This window comes from Sapajus apella, unplaced genomic scaffold, assembly GCF_009761245.1.
Source record: "Sapajus apella isolate SASKATOON/1434 unplaced genomic scaffold, GSC_monkey_1.0 scaffold58, whole genome shotgun sequence".
Lineage (NCBI taxonomy): Eukaryota > Metazoa > Chordata > Mammalia > Primates > Cebidae > Sapajus > Sapajus apella.
Window position 1 is genome coordinate 186,373 of NW_022436998.1, and position 21,492 is coordinate 207,864.

Here is a 21,492-nt window from a genome sequence, read left to right on the forward strand (position 1 = left end):
AGCGATCCTCCCACGTCAGCCTTCTGAGTCACTGGACTGTAGGTGTGAGCCACCATGCCTGTCTAATTTTTTTGGAAAGATGGGGTTTCGCCATGTTGCCCAGGCTGGTCTTGAACTCCTGTCATTCACCCACCATGGCCTCCCAAATTGCTCGGATTACAGGTGTGAGCCACCCCACGAGGCCTCCTTTGGCTTTTCATCCAGTCATTAACTTCTGAGCCTTTCCTGGATCACCTTCTGACCTCTCCAGTGGCCCAGTCACTAACTAGCTATGTGACCTCAGGTGAAGCAGCACAGCACTGAATCACTTCCCTTCCAGCATCAGGGTAGAATGAGAGTCAGAGTTGTGGGACCTGGGGTGGTGTTCCTCTACGGTCAGCGGAAATTCAGGTTCTCCTTTGATCTCATACAGATTAATGGAGAATCGAGAAGTGGTTATTACCAAACTCTTCAGATTAAGTAAATAAGCTTCTTTAGTATTAATTATTCACCTAGCAATTGTTTGTTGAGACCCGCTCTACCCAGGGACATGTGGTAGGTTCAACAGAGGTGGGAGATGGGCTTCTTGGGCCTTGCCTTCAAGGAGGTTATAGCCTTGTGGGGTGGTGGTTGTGTCTGTTCAAAGCTATAACAGGATAGCCTCTCCAGCACATCACTCTGTGTCTGTCCTTAGGGCCAGTTATCACAGTTATGTGAGTGTGCGTGCACCTACCCCAACACTTGAATTAAAGTTCTGGGAGAGGTGGAAGTTTTTTAGTCTTATTTACCATGTGCTGTAGTAAGCAGACAGTACATATTTGTTGAGTGAATGCAGTCGTGAATGGCACTAAATTGCATTTTGAAGCAGGATGACATTTAGACCTACCTAGATGGGTAAGATGGGGGATGAGGATGGGTGGAGGCAGGAGGAGGGACAGGCATGAGCAAATGGACAGAAGACAGTGAAAGCCAGGGCATGCTGGGCACCTGCAGGCCCACTGTGATTCGACCATGTGGCACAGTCAGAATGCAAAAAGGTTGTAAAATAAGTTGGGTCCAGATGGTGGAGATTCTTGAATTCAAGCTGTTAGAGGGATTGGATTTATTCTATGTAGTAGGATGACCTTGTGGTCCAGTTTCCCAGGTGCTTCGTCCCAGTGTGACTATTACTAGTGCCCCCTTTCCGTCTCCAGTGTCCCTGCTTGGATGATAAATTACATGGTCTGACAATCCTCAAGCCTGTGTGGCACCCCTGAAGGTTTCACAGTGGGCCATGGTCAAGCCAGCCTTAGGAAGGTCAGTGTCCACAGTGCCTGCTGGAGCCTGGGGACAGATGAGGTGTCCTCTGGTCTAGGCACTTCAGGCCTGGGCTGGAGGAGCTGTAGTGACTTCTGAAAGGAGGAGATGGTTACAAAAAGAGACTAGAAACCCAAGTGACACCCACACATCATCTCTAAAAAGGCTCCAAAGTGGCTCTTCCAAGATAGACCCATTCTAAAGTTCAGGGATCCTGGACAGGCATTTTTCTAACTTGAGGTTATGACTGATAAGAAACAAAACAAAACAAAACATTGTGCCCACTTCCTGAGCAATTAAAAGTCAAGAGAAGCTTCTGCCCAGCCTCCCAAATGGCCTGGTAGAACTCACTGGTATTCACTTTCCTAAACCCCGGCATTGTTCCTTGGAATTCAAAATAGGTTATGAATGTGCTCGGTGTCAGGAAAGATAAATCTGTGAGGAGGACTGTAGTCAATACATTTCCTTTTTAAGTAGAAACAATATAAAGAGCTTAATTCAGCCCTGAATCAATCTCACTTTGTTGCCATGATTGTGTAAAACTTGAACTGCTTTACGTCTGTCTCACAATGTTTATATTCCCCCGATGCTCCCCGTCTCAGCCGGCCCTGCAGAGTCCCAGCCTTTTTAGGCCATGTATGGCTCTCTCTTCTTGAGGCTGTTTTCTTGTGTGCTGGAAAGGGCTGTGCAAGGAGCAGTGATTTCATTTCATATCTGGGGGTTCTCTTCAGGGTGGCTATTCAGTGGGGCCCCCAAATGAGCTTCCTTGTCTAAGCTAGTTGGAAGGCTAAATTCTTTTGCCTTTTCCTTTCCATTAAAAGATGATTAAATGTAAAAATAGTTTGATACATACACATGGTTTGGAAACCTAGACACCATAAAAATGTACACATTGAACAATTTCATTCTTATCCCTGCCGGGTCCGCTACACTCCTTCCCTTACCCTGCCCGCATTAGCCAGAATGAACCAGTTTGTCCAGGGCAGTTCCAGTTTCCCTGTTTTCTTCCAGTGAATGATCAATCACACCCTCTTTCATTTTCAAAAGTGTCCCAGTTTAGGTGATGAATTATATATTATCCAACAGATAGGTAATTACTTTTATTAGTTTATTGTATATCCTTCCAAGATTTCTATATGCAGATATATACATGGGGAATGTGTGTCATATAATATATTGCTTTTGCCTCTTAACCATGTATCCTAGAAAACTCTTATCAGTACAAATGGAGTGTCCTCATTCTGCTAAACTGTCTTTGGAGAGCAGTGTTTGTAGAGAGTGGTAGTCAGTTGCCTTTCCCTTGGTTTATCAATTTAATTGCTGTTTAGGGCTTGCTTCTCTTTAGAGAGAAATGATAGACTGTAGGAAATAAGGCTAGCTTCCTTCACTTAGGAAAACCCAGTTCAGTAGTAAATCCATCCAGGATGCATTTATGAAGCACCAGCTTTATGCCTACCTAAGATGGTACTAGGTACTTTGGATGAAGCGGTCTCTTCTTCATCTCCACATGTTTAAATCCTCCAGGGTCTAGCTCAGATGCCTTAGACCTCATGAAGCTTTCCCTGATTTGCTGGCCAGAATTCCTTGGCATCTGTAGCCATCCACTCATCCATCCGTTTCTCCATCCATCATCCATCCATTCATTTATTCATTTCATCAACCAGTGCTTACAGAGCCCCTCCTTGTGCCAGGACTTTTGCTAAGTATGTGAGGAGGAAAAAGATGTTGAGCCTCTTGCTACAGGAGACAGAAAGAGACAGATACGGTGCAGTGTGGTAGCTGCAATGATAGCTGTATGCCCAGGGTGCTAGGGAAGCACAGAGCGGAGAGTGCCTGATCACTGAGCTTGGGAGAGTAGGGATGTCTTCTGAAGAAGACACTTCCCCTAATGGGACTTGCTTTTTACTTTCTACTCTGTGTTTGCCTTATCCTCACTGTTAGACTGAGATCATTCCTGTTTTCTTCAGCTCTGGCCCCCTCCCTTGTCACTGCAACTCCTAGTGTCATCTTTATTTAATAGTCACTCGAATACTTATTGAATGGGGGAAAAAGCCAAAATGAATTCAATAGACCTATCCAAAGGATCTTAACATCAAAAAGAACAGGTGAGATTTTCTTTGCTGCCCTTGGCCTTCACAGTTTGTTCACGCAACTCCTGTCCTGCAAGGGCTTCTCTAAATTGGTGCTCCTTCCTGTCTCCTTTTATCCACGCCATGCAGCATCTGTCCCCTGACCATCCCTTAGCATTGCCGTGGTAGGAAACCTCTATGACTCTGACTAGAGTTGAAACAGCTGCATGATGAGGGCCCCCCATGTCCTACCCCCTCTCTGGCCTTGGTTTCCCCCTTGGAATTAGGGGCATAGCTGTGACCCCTTACGGATCTCAGGATTTCTGACATTTCAAAAACAATGATTTCTAGACAGCCTGATGGCTTAGCCAGCTCTTTCTTTTATCTTCTTCTAATAAATCCAGTTTCCTTTGCCGTTTCCTGGTGCCACAGAGGGTGATCTGTCCAGGATAAGAGATAGCCAGGCCAGGAAAATGACCTTTTAATAAAGTTGAAAGGGCCACTGGGAGAGTGGGACAGCCAGCCGTGGGGCTGTGAGCCTCTTTGCTGTGCTGTGTGCTGGGGTCCACAAGAACAGGGGTCCAGGTCATGACTCCAGCTGTGCAGCTGTGGAGGGTTGTCCTGGAAGATAATTTTGGCTGAATATTAGCAGTTTCCTAAAACTATACAGAAGCAGCCTTTTTGGGGAAGAGGTGCTATTTGTTTGACAGCTCACAGTCCCCTTTCGGTTGTCCTCATTTGTTCTTTCTGCAGTTTTTCACAGGAAGTTTAACAGTGGGATGGTGTTTCTCTGGTAAGTCCATTTTGGACTGTTGCACAGTGTTGTCTGTGTGCCTGGCATCACACTGGACATCTCTACGTTCCATTAAATCACAAGTTCTTAAACTTGCAGCGTGCAAGAATCCCTTGGGGTGCTTGTTAAAAATGCATGTTACTCTCTGGTGGGACCCAAGAATCGCTTTTTTGAGACAGAGTCTCACCCTGTGGCCCAGGCTGGAGTGCAATGGCACGATCTCAGCTCACTGCATCCTCTGCTTCCCGGGTTCAAGTGATTCTCCTGCCTCAGCCTTCTGAGTAGCTGGGATTACAGGCACATGCCACCATGTACAGCTAATTTTTGTATTTTTAGTAGAGATGGGTTTCACCATATTGACTAGGCTGTTTTTGAACTTCTGACCTCAGATGATTTGCCCATCTTGGCCTCTCAAAGTGCTGAGATTACAGGCGTGAGCCACTGCACCGGCCAAAGAATTGCAATTTTTAACATATTCGCTAGGTTATGCAGGTCATAGCCAGATTTTTTTTAGCTACAAGTAAGAAACCCCAAGTCAGATTGGCTATGTTCTGCAGTAGGCAGGCTTGTGTGAACCTTACCCCCAAAGTTCAAGGTTGCTGAGAGGCTGAAGAAAGAGGCTGATATAGCCAGTTTCTCAGAAAGAAACATTCAGTAGGGACTTACAAATAGAAACCATGCCTATGTCTCAGATGGTGGTGAGACAAGATGGTGGATCCCTGTGCCATTGCCCCCAGACCCAGGGCTTGGTATACTGTACCATAGGGAGGGAGTGATATAAGAAGGGATGTGTAGGACAATTGAAGCATGATAACATCAAGGTTGTTTTCACCTAAGGGCAGGATTTGTGTATAGGCTCTTACACAAGGAAGAACCAATAAACTGGAAATCTTAGAGGCCTTCCATGAACAGTGGTTAATCAGAAGTCAACCTGACGGATTAACATCCAAGATGGAGTTGTCTAGCCTGCACAGGATGGCAACAGGGAAATTCATTGTCTTTCAAACAGGAGTGGTGTCATGTGGACTGCAGTGTAAATCATGCCCCCTGGAATTGTGCAATGGCGCGATTCTTAATCTAGACACAGGGAGGGTTTGGGATTGATTGTTTCAGTGGCTTGGTGATGTCAACAAGGCCCCAGCCTCTTCCCATCTCTGCCATTCTTTGCACTATCTTCATTTGCAAGCTGGAAATGAGACAGCCACAGCATTTCCAAACATCTCAGACACAGCATCCGTAGGAAGAAGGGTATAGGTGAATTCTGGTGCTTCTTCTCAGGAGTCAGGAAGCTTTTGGAGGCACCACCAGCACTCTTCTCATCATTCCCTCTTGGCTGGAGTTGGGTCACGTGTCTTCCCTGGGTCAATCACTGTTGACTTAAAGGGTATCCAATTTCCTGAGCCATCTGGAGGAGGGGCGGATATCCAGACAGAATGGAGGCTCTGTCAGGAAGGAAGGAGCAGGAACCAGAGGCCAGGAAGGCTACTAAGGGGCCCAAGGTGCAGGTGGTGTGCAGGCCACACTTGGAGAAACCCTTCCTTCCACCATCTTGACAGCTGGGGGTTGTTGGTCAGGTTATCTGTGTTGTGCAGATGAGGAAGTGAGCCTCTGCAAGGGTTAGTGGCTTGTCTTAGATAACAGAGGTTGTGGGGGTTGGGACTGAGTGAACTAGGGTGTTTAAAGAGGCCCTTTTAGCCCCAAGAGAGTAACCATCCTCTTTTGCCTTCCTAAGGTGTCCAAGCAGCCCCCTTCATTTCTGATTTCTCCTCCATGACTGCATTTATTTGTGGCAGGAGGCCTTCCTGAGTATTTCCTATGGGATGAAATCTCAGGGCATGACAAAAAAATATAGTGTTTTCCCCTCCAAGTTGACTTTGCCTGAATGTAATTGAAGTAATATCAGCTCCTATTCTGGGGAGAGTTAAAATAATAAAACATAAGAGATTTTTGTTAGGATTTAAGATCATGCAATGTCAGGAGGCTGAGGCTTGAACCTGGGAGGCAGAGGTTGCAGTGAGCTGAGATTGCGCCATTGCATGCCAGCCTGGGCAACAAAGCGAGACACCGCTCAAAAAAATAAAATAAAAAAATCACACAGTGCACATGTTGGCTCCTGTGCATATTATCTTAAATCCTAACAACAGTCCCTTAAGTTAGGTTTTATTATTTGTATTGTGTGGGTGGGGAAACTGAGACTTGGGAAGGTGGAGTTGACTGTGGTGGGTTGCACAGCTTGCCGTCAGTGGTGGACCTGGGATGGGGGATTGCCTGCCTGAAAGTCTGTGCTGCTTCTCCTTGCCATGCTGTGGCTTATCAGCTGCAGCCAGCCTTGTTATGCCCCTGAAGGCAGGTTCTCAGGGAAAGACGTTTTAGTGTCAAAAGAGTTCCAAATGAGCTGAATGTTTCCTATGGGAATAAGTCTCAGAGCATTAGGAAAAAAATATCCTGAACATAATAAACACAAGAAAGAATCAGGAAATCTGGTTTGTTACGTAGCAGCTAAAATGCAAATAGGGAAAACTTTCAAAAAAGCTTCAAGGGTTGTTGGCTTTGAAAATGGAAGGCCCCAGTTAAGATGGTGAGAAAACCATACTGGGTGCAGAAGACGATTGATACATGTGGCCACTGTGGCAGCAGTGAGTGCTGGGTGGAAAGTCTGTACACCTTGCTGTGGGCCCCAGTTCTGCTGCTTTTGAGCTGTGTGACCTCCTGCAAGTCACTTAGCCTTTTAGGGCAGTTTCTGCACACGTGAAATGGGGCTCTGGCTGGCAGTTTGGTGGACAGAGGGAGCCTGGCCAGCTGCACAGCCCTTGTGAGGGAATAGCAGGTGTAAACCACAAACTTGGCATCTCTGAGTTGGAAGTTTAGTGCTGTTCTACCTGAGTACAAGCTGGTACTTGCCTAGAGTGCAGAGGCGTAGCAGAGCATGGCAGAGTAGGCTGAGGGCAAAAGTCTAGCTTTGACCTCTCAAAGAGAAATCATCTTTGCCTGAAAAGCCCCTCTCTAGCTCTGGACATTTGGAAATCTACCTTGGTGCTTTGCCTGGGCTGTGCGCCAGGGAGTATTGCGTGGGGACCACTGCCTCCACAGATGCCCTAGGGGAGGTAACATGAACAGGATGGGCAGAAATAAGTGCATGGTTATCAGTACAGAAGGTACAGACTATGGCAGCTGTGGGAGGGCCTGAGGCTCGGGAAGCTCTGGCTAAGCTGGGAGAAGGGAGTTAAGAAATGTGTTGAGGGTGGACCACAGGTGTGTGGGGGTGCTGACAGGGGAGGACCTTTGCAAGTACTGCCAGTACAACTCTGATCATGGTGGCTTTGGAGAGAAGGTGACTTGACTTAGCAGATTTGAGCAGAGGAGATACTGAAGTATTTCTTTCCCCCAGCAGAGCACATCTACAACTTTGTAGGGTTTTGAGTCTGTAGTGAGATATTTTAGATGCGTTTCTCCCTTTCATTCTTCCTGCCTCCCTCCCTTTATTGAACACCTTCTAAACGTTGGTTGAGCAACTTCTACATGGCAAGTTGAGCTTGGGGCTGAGGTTTCAAAGAACATAATCGTTGCCCTCAAGGAGTTGTCTCATAGGTAAACAAGATGATTACAAAGCTGTGTGATAAGTGCTAACAGGTAAGTACAGGGTCCTCTGGGAGAGGTAGGAAGGAACACCTGGTTGTGTCTGGTGGGAGGAGGTGACACCTGAGCTGGAACTAGGATGACGGGAAATGCAGCAGGTGAACCAGCCTCTTGGAAGGCATTCTATGCAGAGGGTGGTAACAGCATTCATTCATTCATTTAATTATAATTTAAGTTCTGGGGTACAAGTACAGAATGTGCAGATTTGTTACATAGGTATACATGTGCCATGGTGATTTGCTGCACTCATCAACCCAGCATTCATTCTTGTAATAAAAGAGTTCATGAAGACTTTCTATGTGACTGTGGTGATGCAGAGATGGATGGGACCCAGTCCCTGCCCTGCAGGTGTTCACAGCCAGGGGAATGGGAAGTGGTGGTGCAGGTGCCAGTGTTTGGGGTGTAGACAGAGTTCTGTGATAAGCAACACAGGGACCCTGCTGAATCCAGTTATGGATATTTGCTTATCAGTCTTCCTCCCAGAGACCTCTTTTACAGGTTCTTTCATTGGTGAGAAGTCTGTTTATGGACCTACCTTGCTGTCTGCTGCCCTCGGGGTTGACCATGCCCTTCAACAATTTGGGTTATACAATGAGGCATCTTTTCTTATTTCTAGCTTTCTTCCTTGTGGAGCCATTATTGGACTTAGGAAGTTAGACTTGGGCAAGTCACTTCACTACTTTGGGCTTCATTTTTCTTCCTTATAATAATAGCCCATTGGACCAGGTCAACGTTTCCTCAAGAATTGTCTAGGGACCACCTACCTTTGAGTGGCATGGGGTGCTTACTGAAATACAGAGTCCTTCTGGGGCGATGCCTCTTTCGCATTCATACAGTCAGCCTCTTTAGGGGCTGGGCCTGGGGTTCTGCATTTATCAGGCACTCCAGTCGATTCTTAAACATCTTAGAGTTTTGGGACCTCTGGTCTACAAGTTTTCAACCTGCAATCTTTTCCGCCCCCATCTCTCCAGCTGTATGTCTACATGGAAAAATAAAATGTTAGCTTTTTGAATGTTTTATTGTTGTAATGATGCCCTTGGCAAACTGCTCCGTAGTTTAAGTGTCCAGAATCTTGACAATGTGTGTTTATGAACTGTTATGCAGGCTGGTTTTGATATTCCTTAAGGAAGAAAAGCCTTGTTAACAGGCACCTGAATGTGGCTGTCAGAATCTGTTTAAGAGCTGAATCATGATAGCAAACACTCATCTGAGCCTTTCATATCTGGCTTTGGAGTATATGACTTGCTTCCCTTTTCATTCTCTCTTGGCCTCCTGCTTTCTGAGGAGGTCATTTGCATTGTCTAACATTGGAGCCAAAGGTTTCAAATTCTCTGACAAATGGAATCTCTGCTTTGGTTTGAAGCTTACCATCTTTGTAGGGTCCTCCAGGGAGGTTCTCAGTGTTTTAATAGCTGCTGCATGGGCTCTCATTTGTTGGTACTCTGTCTGTGGAAACAGTTTGTTTTTTTTTTGAGACGGAGCCTTGCTCTGTCACCCAGGCTGGAGTGCAGTGATCTCAGCTCACTGCAACTTCTGCCTCCCAGGTTCAGGTGATTCTCCTGCCTCAGCCTCCTGAGTAGGTGGGATTACAGGTGCCTGTCACCATGTCTGGCTAATTTTTGTATTTTTAGTAGGAATGGACCTACCTTGCTTTCACCATGTTGTCCAGGCTGGTCTTGAACTCCTGACCTTGTGATCCATCCGCCTCCCAAAGTGCTGGGATTATAGGCATGAGCCACCATGCCCAGCCAGAAACAGTTTTTTATATACAAAGTAAGTAAACTAAGACTCTTAACCTTTAAATGGCTGCCTGGGTGTCTTCCCAGTTTCTTATCCTTTCCCCTCGGAAATCTCCTAGTTGCCTCTAAGACTTCACAGTGTTGGTGATGTTGAGAAGCTGTTGCCTAAGAACCACTCTAAGGATGGCCCCTTCATATCATTCATGTGTGAATGAAATGGATTTTAGACAAGGGCTGGACCAGGCACAGCACTGTATTCTGACCCATTATGAAGAGGTAAACCTTCAAAAGTGGTATCCTAGATCTTAAAAATAAAAAAATGTCCTCTGGGTCTTTATTCATTCCTGATTCTATTAGTCTGTGTTTTAGTTTTCCTTGATGAAATCAATCTGTAAACACAGAATTCTGCACTAGTAAATTTTAATGAATCCCTTGATATTACCCAGGTGGGGGAAATTCAGAGCTATCTTTAAACAATGTGGTAGATGCAGGTACACTCCCAAGAAGGCAGAGCTGGGTGTGAGCCTTCTCTGTATTCTCCAAGGGTCGTGCACAGTTCTCTGCCCACAGTGGGTGCCCAGAAAGTGGCTGTTAGAGGAATGGACTTTTAAAAAATAGTAGACTGATAATTAAACTGTCAAAGGTATGGAATTCAAAGGGTGGCTCAGTGTGGTTTTGAATTTGCCCTTGTTCTTCCTCAAGTTTAATTTTCATTGAAATATCAATTAGATGCAGGATTAGTTGCAATGCAGAATGGCAGAGGGGAAAAGGCGGACGTTGTATGCATTTTAAGTTCTTTGGTACATCTGTTAGTTGTTTATTATTTGCCAGTCATTTTGTTAAACAATCTCAAGGGATTGACAAACCCCTTCATTTTGTGTCCAGGGAAATTGAGGCTGAGAGGTGCAATAATTGGTGTAAACGTATGTAGTGAAGGAAGCTATTGGCAGGCTAGCTGACCATTAGTCAAGAAGGATTTATAGAGCACCACCTCTCTACTGGATCATACAGAAATTAAGTTTAGCTTTGTGAAAAATGTGAGATGTGATGGAGGTCAACTATACACTCTTTGTGATATTTCTGTTACGTGGCTATTTGGCCTCTGCTTGCATCTTTCCAAGGATGGGGAGCTTACTACTTATTGAGGCAGTTCATTTTGTTTTTGAATTATTCTAATTGTTAAAATTACTTATTTATTTATTTTTGAGACAGAGTCTCACCCTGTCACCTAGGCTGGAGTGTAGTGGCATGATCTCAGCTCACTGCAACCTCCGCTTCCTGGGTTCAAGTGATTCTTCTGCCTCATCCTCCTGAGTAGCAGGGATTACAGGTGCCCACCACCATGCCTGGCTAATTTTTGTATTTTGTTTTAGTAGAGATGGGGTCTCCCCATGTTAGCCAGGCTAGGTCTCGAACTCCTGACCTCAAATGATCTGCCTGCCTTGGCCTCCCAGAGTGCTGGGTTTACAGGTGTGAGCCACCATGCCCGGCTAATTGATAAAATTCTTTAATATGAGCTGGAATCATCCTGTACAGTTTTCTGATTTAGGACCTATGTCACATCCCGTAATTCATTCCTTCATTCATGCATATGTATTGAGTACCGACTGTTTTAGGTTCAGGAGGAGTAAGAATAAACAAGATAGACAAGTTTTTGCCCTTTTGGAATTTAAAGCCTGGTGTTAGTATAGTGGAAAGAAGATTGAACTATATGTCAGAAAACCTGAGTATAAGCCAAAGAATTTTACAGAAAGAAAGAAAATAAGAAATGAAGGTTATGTAACACTTACAAACTTGGCTAAGACACTTGAGTATCAGTTTTCACTTCATTTAACAGAGGGCATTATCCCATTGGACCTTCCAGAGCAGTGAAGGCTCACTGGGATAACGTACCTTGAAAAATGTTAATTGCTATATATTACTAAGAGTAGTAGTAGCTCTTGCTTCTGTAGAGTAGTTCTTAAAGCATGGTCCCTGGGGACCACTAGCATCAGCATCACCTGGAAACTTGTTGGAAATGCAAATTCTCCAGCCCCACCCCAGACCTGCTGATTCAGAAACTCACAGGGTGGGGCCCCCAAAATCTCTGTTTTACAAGTTATCCAGGTGAATTCGATGTCTTTCTTCGTTGGAGAACTACTGCTGTGGGTTAGAGCAATAATTCTCAGCCTTGCCTGCAGTTGGATTTGCCTGAGAGAAGGGGGCACTTTTGAAATTAATCTGCTTCCCCCACCCCCTCAAAAGTTAGATCAGAATATGGGGCAGGGCCTGCGCAGAGGCTGATCTGCAGATGTGGCAGGTCTGAGAATGCTGCTCCGGCCACAGGTCCCCGCCCAGAGGCACAGAGGGTTAAGATAAGGTGCAGCAGCCTTGGAGTTACCTTGTTTGGTTTGGGTCTGAGCTCTGCCCCTTCCTGGCTCTGTGGCCTTTGGCAAGAAGACTCTGGCCTGAGTTTCTGTATCTGCATAGTGAGGATAAAAATGCCCATCCCCCAGGGTTTTTGTGACATGTCATTGATGAGACGATGTGTACAAGCCCACAAGCATTTGTTAGGTGCAGGGTTGGTGAAGGAGGACTGAACTTAATGATGGTAGCTGTGGGTATCTGAGGGTGATGGTGCTCACCTTTCCTTGCAGCCCTCTTTGCTCCATACTAAGGCTCTTTAGCTCTTCCATCTGGAACATAAATTCCATCCCCCCCTTTTAGAAAACCCCATTTTGTCCATTTCTCTCTTTAAAAGGTGGTGTCCAATTTGACTGTATCTATCTATCAAAATTGCAAAGATACCTATTTTATTCTGTAATTCCACTTTGTGGAATCTGTCCCACAGATATACCTGCATATGTGAAGAAAGATGTATGTGAATTTCTAACAGCATTGTTTGTGGTAGCAAAAGATTGGAAAACCTAAATGTCCAACATTATAGCATCTTCATGCAGTTGAAGACTGTGCAGCCACAGAAAGAAATGAGGCAGCTTTTCAAGTACTCACAGGGGATTCTATAGCATATATTTTTATGTGAGAAAGTCGTGTGAAACTGTATGGTGTGCTATCATTTGTGCAAAAAAAGGGCAGGACATTTGCTTGTATGTACATACCCTACGTCTGGAAGGGTACAAAGGAAATGGGTACTGTTGGTTGTTTTTGAGTTGGGGGTGGAATAGGGATTTTTTCACTGTAAACAATTGGGCGTCTTTTGAACCATGTGATTGGAATCCATTAAAAACAATTCATTAAAAGAAGTGTGGTGCCCTGAGCTGAATCCTCCACTTGTGGCCTGACCACAGCAGGGTAGCGTGGGAGTATTACCATTTTTTCTGTGAACCAGATGCTGTCCTACTTTTAATGCCATTGAAGATTGCATTACTCTGGGCACAGTGGGCTCTGATGAACCTTGTGGTCAGGATGGCACCCTTCTCTGTTTCCTATGAATGGTTGCCAGGACAGTTCTTGTGGACTTCAGGAAGTTGAGACCTGCCCCCAGCCTGTACTTACACAGTCGCCTTTGTTTTTGGCCCAGAATGCTGGGCTGTTAGGGTCATTTGAATCTTGATTCTGTCATCTATAGCATTAGCTCTTCTTCCCACTTTTGTGCCATCTGAGGGTTTGATAAGCCTGCCCTTCATGTCTATCTCTAGTCAAGTCATTGTTAGAAGACAGTGGACACTGTGTGCCTAAGAATCAAATACTGTGTCATGCCACCAGTAACCCTTCTCTAGCTTGTCATGCAGTCATTAGTGATGCCAGTGTATACATTTATTCACCAGATGTTTATGTGCCCATGATATGCCAGGCACTGTGCCAGTGCTGAAGGTACACAGAAATAAGACAGCTGTCCTGCCTGGAAAGAGACAATCAGCTTGAAAAGAGATCATGATTGGCACACTTTTTCTCTAAAGGGCTAGATGGTAAATATTGTTAGCTTTGCAGGCCATACATTCTCTGTTGTAACTAGTCAGCTATGCCATTGTGGCACCAAAGTAGCCATAGACAAGATGGAGACAAGTGGCATGGCTATTCCTAAAAAAACTGTAAAAGCAGGTGATGGGCTGGGTTAGGTCTGTGGATGATTGTTTGCTGACACCTTGTCTAGTAGAAAGACAAGTAATTCAGTCAAGTTTAATAAGTGCTCTGAGAGTGTGTGCGCAGAGCACAATGGCGGCCCAAAGGAGGGAGTGATGTACGGTCAGTGGGGTAGTAACCACCTGGCTAGACAGTAGTGCGAGCAGCTTCATGCTGTTTCACTATCTTATCTACAAGTGATAGTTTTTCATAGGGAGTTTTTCTAGATGCTATGCTGAAATCTAGGTGCATGATATCTTTGGCATCTTACCTGACCTACCAACTTGGTAACCACAAGAGAAAAATCGACTGGTTTTTGGCATGCCTTTGTCATTGTGGATGCACATTGCCTTTTCCCAGGGTTCACATTTTTTTCAAAATGTTCCCAAACCATTTATTCTGTAATTTTGCCAGGAACCATTATTGGTCTGTAGCTGTCCAGACTGACTTATTTGTAGATGTCAGGATCGCCCACTTCCCTGCTTTAAAATCGGGACATTGGCCCATGTCTCCTCCCCTTAGACCCATTTCTCATTTGTGTGATTTTGAAGTTGATCAATAGCAATTCTAAGAAACTTTTATAATCAGTTATATATATGTATGAAATATATATAACTTATATATATTCTTAAATATGTATGAAAGAAATTATATGTTGTTGAAAGAAAAATTGGAGCCACATCGGAAAGTGGAAATCAGTCATGGCGTTGCTGCTCCAGTGTTACCTCTGCTAACATTTTAGTGTTACTTTTGCCAAATACATGAGATTAATCAAAGCTCACAGTCATATCTCTGGAAGGGCTGTGGCTTATGGGGGGAGCATGATGTGTAAGCTACTTGACGTTTTAGAGGGGCATAATTCAAGTGTGTTTAGGGAATAGTGAAGGCATAGAGGAGAAAGGGGTTTGTTTCACTTGAGCAAGTGGATGTCTGGGAAAGGCTCTGTAGAACAGGTGACCCTTGATAATCAAGTAGAAGTCGTTGCAACAAAACAGAATTGCATATGAGCTACGGTTACAACCATGTACTAAATGTATTTTTTTAAAACTGCACGGAACTGTCCTAAAATAATACCGTGGTTAGAATATTGTGGTTGGAATGTTGATGAATGTGGCTTTATTTTCTCTGGTTTTCCAAATGGGAGCCAATCGCCACTTATAATTATTTTTCTTAATGCAATACATGCATGTCCTTGTCCTCAGGAACTCAGGGCTACAGAGCTCAGCTGCAGTCTGCTGCAGGGTCAGGGAGCTGGGAGCCATGTTCCATGCAGCCCTGTCGTTTTCATTAGTGGTAGCTGAGGATGAAGTAGATAATCTAATAATTCTGATAGCCCAGCCCTGGGAGTAGTCTAGTCTTAGGTTTGGAACCTGAAAGTTTTAGACAAATCTTGGAATATAACTTGAATACAATAGTGCAGATTGCTTCTTCACAACCCAGCCTGATTAGGTGAGACCTTGCTTCTCCGTGCTGAAGTATTTTACTCAGCAAGAATTACTTGCTTTTAAAATATTCAAGTGCAAAAGCATGAGGTAATGGTTTGGGAGGTAAGTGACATTATTCGGGGCATGGAGAAAGTGTTTACACGTTTATTTCTGACACACAGATTTCCCACCCCCAGCATTCGTTCCCACCTGCCTTATCCACAGGCAGAAGAGAGGGCACCCAGAACTGAGAAGGGTCTCCAGACATTCTGAAGTCCTGTCTCACTCCTGTCCACCTCTGGGGAAAAAAGAAGTGTAGTTGTTGGATTGTCTAGGGTCCAGATTTTGGTGCTGCTTCTTAACTTGCTGTGTGACTGTGGACAAAGTCTTGGAGTTCAGCTTTTCTTCTCCATTAAATTGGGATGATAACAATTGTAAGAATTGATTGAAGCAGATAATGTATGTAAGCACCAGCTTAATGCCTGACCTATAAACAGGTACCCAATACATCATGGCTGCTACTGTTTGATTGTTAGTGTCAGCCATAGAAATTGGCTCTTGTGTATCCCCTTAGTGGCCATGCAGAAAGAACTCTGGCCAAACATTCATTATTAGTATTTGGCACCCCTATGAATGATCTGCCCCGTGGTTCTGAATATTGACATGAAGTTGGTGGGGTGTGGAGCACTAGTGGGATTTGTGGTCCAGCAACACAAAATAATGTTCAGTGAAATTTCTCTTCAGAGATTACTTTTCACAAAAGGCTTTCTACAAGAAGGATTGTGTTCATGAAATGTCAGGTGCTGTGTGCGTGATGGCATCATGTTGATGAAGACAGTGGTAAACTGGGAAACGTGCATATGTTAAGTAGGGACTCAAGAAATAAGTATGGGTTGAATAGAAGAACAAAAGGGGAATAATTAGCAACAGGGAGAAGAAAAGGGAGAAAAGGAGGCACCTCTGGGTTGGGCCTTGGGACTCTGTCAGAGCTTTCGCACCCTTCCTGTCTCTCTTTAACCTATAACCACATTGGGACCTGTCTCTGAGCTTTATGAGGCCTGGAAAACTTGTCTTCTTGAAGTTAGTGATGTGATTTCATCCTTTTCCCAGACACACCATTTTCACTTTTTTACCACTCTGAGATCCTACTAAATTCCAGATTCAGTCTTATTGGTGACCAGAAACAAGATAAAATTAGAGAAGGAAGGCCAGGTACAGTGGCTTACACCTGTAATCCAGTACTTTGGGAGGCCTAGGCAGGGGCATTGCTTGAGCTCAGCAGTTTAATACCAGCCTGGGTAACATATCGAAATCCTGTCTCTATAAAACATACAAAAATTAGCTGGGCATGGTAGTGGGTGCCTGTAGTGCCAGCTACTCGAGAGGCTGAGGCAGGAGGATGGCTTGAGCCCTGGAGGTTGAGGCTGCAGTGAGCTGTGATCGCACCCCTGCACTCCAACCTGGGTGACAGAGAATGAGATCTTGACTCAAAAAAGGAAAAAAAAAAAATGAATTAGGGAGGAAGCTCTATCCTCAATCAGGAAGGCCTAAAGGGAAGATAGGCTTAGAAGTCAAGAGAGAAAGGAAGATGAAAGAGTTATCTCTTAAGATGAAAAAGGCTAACTTAGGGCTGACATGCTTCTTGGTTGCACTGAGTGCTGAGCTCTCTGTGTACTGTTTCCCTTTGCTTGCTGATAAATATCAGCTGTATCTGAAGGTATGGTGTGATGTTCAGCCCTTCTTCATTCTTAACCTATCATGGCCATTAGGGACTGGGAAGACAAAGGGTCAGGCACAGCGGATACCTTTTTAGCACTGAGGTCTGGCACATAGTAGGTGTTTAGGTGTTTAATAAACACTCGACTATCTGGTTTTCTGGTCAGAATCCATCTGTGATAGTTACCTTGAATTCAGGGCATGTATAGAAATGGAACCATTCTTTGTGCGTGTGTTGTTTTTAAAATATATTTGAGCAGTATGATAGATGGTACTGAGAGTACTGAAGTAAATAGATAAAAAATGCTTTAAACATCTTTTTGTGGAAATGTCCATTTTGGCAAATTTTACAGAGATTAAAAGTCTGTTGGTTTCAGTTTAGCCGCCAACTACCCTTTTTCCTAATTTGGAGAACCAAAGCTAGCTCTAATATATTAGATTCTCAGTCTTTCTGGATTCTCTTAGAGCCCCAAGCATTTATTGCCAGATTGTGGGAGCATTTTGTGCCCTTTGAGTATGCATGCATTAACACTTCCTTTATTTTTAAGTACTTAAAATTTTAATTTTATAAAGTTACATTTTACTATTTGATTTAAAAGGGTTTGCTTAAGTACATTTAGGCATTTAAAAGGTTTTTGTTTTTTGTAGTGGTGTCTTGCTGTGTTGCCCAGGCTGGAGTGCAGTGGTGAGATCTCGGCTCACTGCAACTTCTGCCTCCCAGGTTCAAGTGATTCTCCTGTCTCAGCCGCCTGAGTAGCTGGGACTACAGCACCACCAGGCCCAGCTAATTTTTGTGTTTTTAGTAGAGATGGGGCTTCACCATGTTAGCCAGGCTGGCCTTGAACTCCAGACCTCAGGCAATCTGCCCACCTTAGCTCCCAAAATGCTGGGATTACAGGTGTGAGTCACTGTGCCTAGCCTAGAAGCTTGGTGGTTCCACTTAATATTTGTCAGTTTGCTTTTCTTATTTTGCAGGAGATTGGTGCTGACTTAGTACAATTATTTTGTCAGGGTTTGTTGGTTCTTTGGTGTTTGATGGTTAGAGTGGAATTGCAGAACTCCCTTTTGAAAGGCCTTGGTAAGTGTGGGGAGAGGAGAGCAGGATCAAGGCTACGAGGCAGCTTCAGGTTGGGATGACTTAGCATGGGGCTTTCTCTTTACACTGTTCCCCTTTCTGTATTTTTCCTTCTCCCCCTCTTTCTTTCCCTAGTTTCCCCCTACTTTCCTGCTCCTGAAATATTTTATGTACATTGCTGGATTTGGTGCATCTAGGATTATGGTAAAGAAGAGGAATTTTCCTTCCTTCCTCCACCCCTCCTCTTATGCTGTTGCTTAAAATTCAGGTTTTATTTTGACGAACATTTTACAGAATATCTTTGGCCGTTTCCTCGATACCCTGTCATACGTGTAAAAGTCGGTATGGGTTTGGCAAAGAGTGTAGGGCTCAGGAGTCAACTACAAATGGATGTCAGTTCTTTTGTGACTCCTGTTTTGGTTCTGGGGTGACTGTGCTCACTCTTGGTGGGGACGTGCAGGAGGTGGTGACATTCACAGGCGCTGGTGGCAGCACCAGTCTGTGTGCTGGAGGGGACCAGCAGGAGGTGGTAACATCCACAGGTGCTGGTGGCAGCGCAGGCCTGTGTGCTGCTGAAGCCTGGCCAGCACCAGGCACCTTGGCTCCAGCTCTGCCCGTTGCTGACTGCGTTTGGCTATTGGGTTTTGGCTTTCCGAAGTGTCGTTTGTATCAGCCATTTAGCCTGTTCTGTTTCACAGCCTTTTCATCGTAGGAATCACACAACTTGAGCATTTTTGACCTTGTAAGGCTTTGTAGAAGAGACTGTAAATTCCAGATCACTGTGTACAGCAGTGCAGGGGTTGAAGTGAGGGAAAATCTGTTACTTGGATGGATGGCCTTGATCTCTGAAGACAGTCCCTGCAGTTGGTCTTGGGTGTGCGTTGAACACATCCCAGAGGGAGGTGGGGCTGCACAGAAGACTGCTGATGGGCATGAGCGCAAGGGAGACTTGGAGACTGACATCTGCTTCTTTTGCAGCATTTGGTATTTTTTCAATTTCCCACTAGAGGGAGGGAGGTTTGGGTTTATTTAAATGTGTGGTAAACAGTCTCCTTTCCCTTATTACTTATCTTTGAGTCATTCCAAGGCAGTTTCAGGGGGCCTAGTAGAAAAGTCAGTGGCCGCTATCATTCTTCCCCTCCCTACCAGAAAGCTCAAAGTTTCTGGCTAACCTCCAGTTTGGGTGAGAGAGAGCTGAGAGGCAGTGTGGCTGGATCCTGGGTAAAGGCCAGGCAGATGTGGTTTCATGATAGGTTCTAACTGGCAGGTGTTTTTATGTGCTCAACAGCATCATGTCTTTTCTCTTCATGTCCCTCTGGTTCATTCCTTAACATTACTGGGGAGGAAGCCTCCCTGAGGTCCAGGGAGGTAAAATGACTTATTCTGGGTCACATAGTAGTGGAAGAAAAAACTAGAATTGTACCTCTTTTCTGTTTTATCATGTTGCATTGAGTCTCTAGTGAGGCATTGAGTCTGTACATCCTTCACAGACTCTTAGAGAAACTTATACCTAATATGGTGATGGCTGGCTGAATATGGCTAAGAACACACACCTTGCAATCTGATTTGGGTTCTATTAATAGTTCTGGCTCTGCTACTTATTCACTATGTGATCATTAGTATGTTCCTGGTCTCCCTGAGCCTCAGTTTCTTCATCTGTAGAAAGGGGATCATAACTACCTCATTAAGGTTTGAGGATCACCCAGGACTATTGCTTGGTACATGTAGACACTCAGTACAGTGCCTGTGGCAGCATTGTTTTCCATACCTTGCTGTAGAGTGCTGTGGTGAGGCTGGCATCCCTCCACTTTGAGATTGAGGTAGGGAGAACTGCAGCACATCCCAGACCTGCCTGGATTCCTGTGCCATCTTTGCTTCATTCAGCACATGTTCTTTGAACAGCCTGGGGCGTGTGCACTCATTGGAAGAGGATGCCTGTGGATTTAATAACTTGTGCGTTTAATAATCAGCCTTTTTGGCGGAGTGACATGGCAGCAGTAGATTGATTTTATTGGGGCAGAAAAAGAGTTGTGTGCTTCTCCAGGTAGCCCTGAGTCACAGGCCTCCGACTTGTTATCTGCAGGTATGCACAGTCAGCTGTACACAACCTCCTCTTTCCTGCCCACCTGCTCTGGTGTGATTCATTCTACAAATATTTGGGTACCTACTGTGTTCCAGGCACAGGACAAAGTACCAGGGGAAGGTACATTGATGAGCAGAAACAGACCTGAGCCCTGACTTCAGGGAGTTTGTGAGATTGTGGGGAAAACAGGCATTAAGCAAAAAAGGGTAAAATTATAATCAGTGTAAGGCTGTGAAGAGCAAGTACTTGGGGCTACCTAAGCAGTTACTGGAGAGATTTGACCTAAGCTAGAAGTCCCAGGAAGGTTCCCAAAGAAGCGGCAGGTGAGTTGAAGGAAGGCCAAAGGGGTGAGGAGTGGGTGATGGCAGGACCTGACTCTTGTGCTGTTCCCGAGCCCAACAGCCTTCCTTCTTTTCCTTGGTTCTTTAGGAGGCAGTTAATCCTCTTGAAGTCAATCTTCTTGTTATAATTTCAAATGTATGCTATTTCCTTTTAATTGCATAGTTTTCAGGGAAAAAATAGAGTATGGTTACTACTTTAGGAGTTAAACAATATAAACTACAACCACTTGTTGAATATCAGCTGTGTGCCAGACACAGTATGCATTTTCTTCCTTCCCTCCTTCCCTCCTTCCTTCCCTCCCTCCCTCCCTCTCTCCCTCTTTCTTCCCTCCCTCCCCTTCTCCCTCTCTCTCTCTCTCTCTTCTCCCCCCTCTCCAACACCTTGACAGTGTCTCACTCTGTGGCCAGGCTGGAGTGCAGTGGTACGATCTCTGCTCACTGCAACCTCTACTTTCCGAGTTCAAGAGGTTCTCCTGTCTCAGCCTCCCGAGTAGCTGGGATTACAGGCATGTGCCACCACACCCAGTGAATTTTTGTATTTTAGTAGAGACAGAGCTTCACCATGTTGGCCAGGATGGTCTCGCCTCAGCCTCCCAAAGTCCTGGGATTACAGGGGTGAGCCACCATGCCCAGCCCTCAGTATGCACTTTCATTGAATTTTCTCTACAACACTGCAAGGTCAGTATTAGGATTCCTGGGTGAAGAAATGACACTCGAAGAGAGGGTAAGTCACTTGGGCTTTTGTCTCATCTTGGTTACTGATTAGAAAGTTGGGATTTTAACCCTTTGGCCTACCGCCAAACACACTTGTGTCCTCTGCCTCTCCCTCTCACAGACAGCTTTGTGGCTTGACCTGGGGATCCAACAACTATCTCCATGTCACGTCCATGGGAAAATACAATCTGAGTTCCAATCCTCCAACTTGAAAATGAACTTTTGGTGCATGGCTGGTTTATTGGTTGAGGGCTGTTGTCAGATTGGCATTGAGATTAAGTGGACCTGTCTCGCAGTGGTTTTAAAATCACTTTTTCAGTTCAAATCCAGAATTAATGGAAGCTTGTTTTGGAAATAGTCACTTGAGGTGAGTAACAATGGACCAGATAAAAAGAAAGTCAGTTTCACCCTTTTTGTGGCCAGCATTCCTGTGGACTGTGGGGAAAAAAAATGGGTGTGGGCTGGTAACTTTTAATTATTTAGAGTTAAATCTCTAACTTTCATGTGGTTTGTTAATGAGTGCGCTCTGGGTAGGGGTAATCTATGCCAGTTATTTCATCTAGCT

At 44.8% G+C, this 21,492-nt stretch overlaps 1 protein-coding gene across 30 annotated transcripts in view; it reads left to right on the forward strand.

Annotated features, from left to right (window-relative positions):
- The window catches only part of SORBS1 (sorbin and SH3 domain containing 1), a 253,867-nt gene that overhangs the window by 24,345 nt on the left and 208,030 nt on the right, over positions 1–21,492 (forward strand). The window contains exon 1 of one of the 30 annotated variants that reach the window (XM_032245438.1): positions 17,560–20,195. The exons of 28 other annotated variants lie outside the window; for them this stretch is intronic. The gene's annotated coding sequence lies outside the window, so the exon portion shown is untranslated. Of the gene's footprint in view, positions 1–17,559; positions 20,196–20,786; positions 21,295–21,492 lie in introns of those variants that run through there. One more of the 30 variants, XM_032245437.1, reaches the window with a different exon arrangement.